This window comes from Setaria italica, chromosome III (genome assembly GCF_000263155.2).
Source record: "Setaria italica strain Yugu1 chromosome III, Setaria_italica_v2.0, whole genome shotgun sequence".
Classification (NCBI taxonomy): domain Eukaryota; kingdom Viridiplantae; phylum Streptophyta; class Magnoliopsida; order Poales; family Poaceae; genus Setaria; species Setaria italica.
Window position 1 is genome coordinate 6552279 of NC_028452.1, and position 624 is coordinate 6552902.

The window sequence follows — 624 nt, forward strand, 5'->3', positions numbered from 1 at the left end:
GAATCAGGGTCATCGCCCGAAAGAGCAGGCCAAGGCTGTCGGGTCCCCCCCAACAGGCCAAGGCGAGGCCCCGGGAGGTGGAGCCCACGGCGGCGAAAACGGAGCGACCGGTACAGCGCTAACGAGCATGGTGGCCGGTGGAGGAGGTTCCCCACCGGTGGCCGGAAGGCCCACATGGAGATGCGCCCGGACCATGGGTTGCCAAAGGATGCCCATGAAGAGCCCCGTGGAGGCGGCGGTGTGCCCCCACGACCAGTGCCCGCACCACGCCCCCCACCGGGGGGACGGCGGCCGCCACGGCCCCCCCCCCCCCACCCCCGCTCGGCCCAGGAGGAGGAGGACCAAGAAGGGACGACGGTGGCGAAGCGGAGGGATGTGGCGTAGGAGTCACAGCAAGAGCGGTCGAGGAAGACGCGGAGCCCGGCGCAGGAAGGGACCCAGGCTGGATGCCCTGAGTAAGCTCCTCCATGACAAGGTCATCACGGACCTGCACGAAAGTGGGGAAGGGCCGCTGCCGGGTGATCCAGGTGCGGAGGTGGGCGTAGCGCTCGTTGAGGCCGCGAAGAACGTTGAAAACCAAGATCCGGTCCTCCACGGCCCAGCCAAGGTCACCGAGGGAGTCCG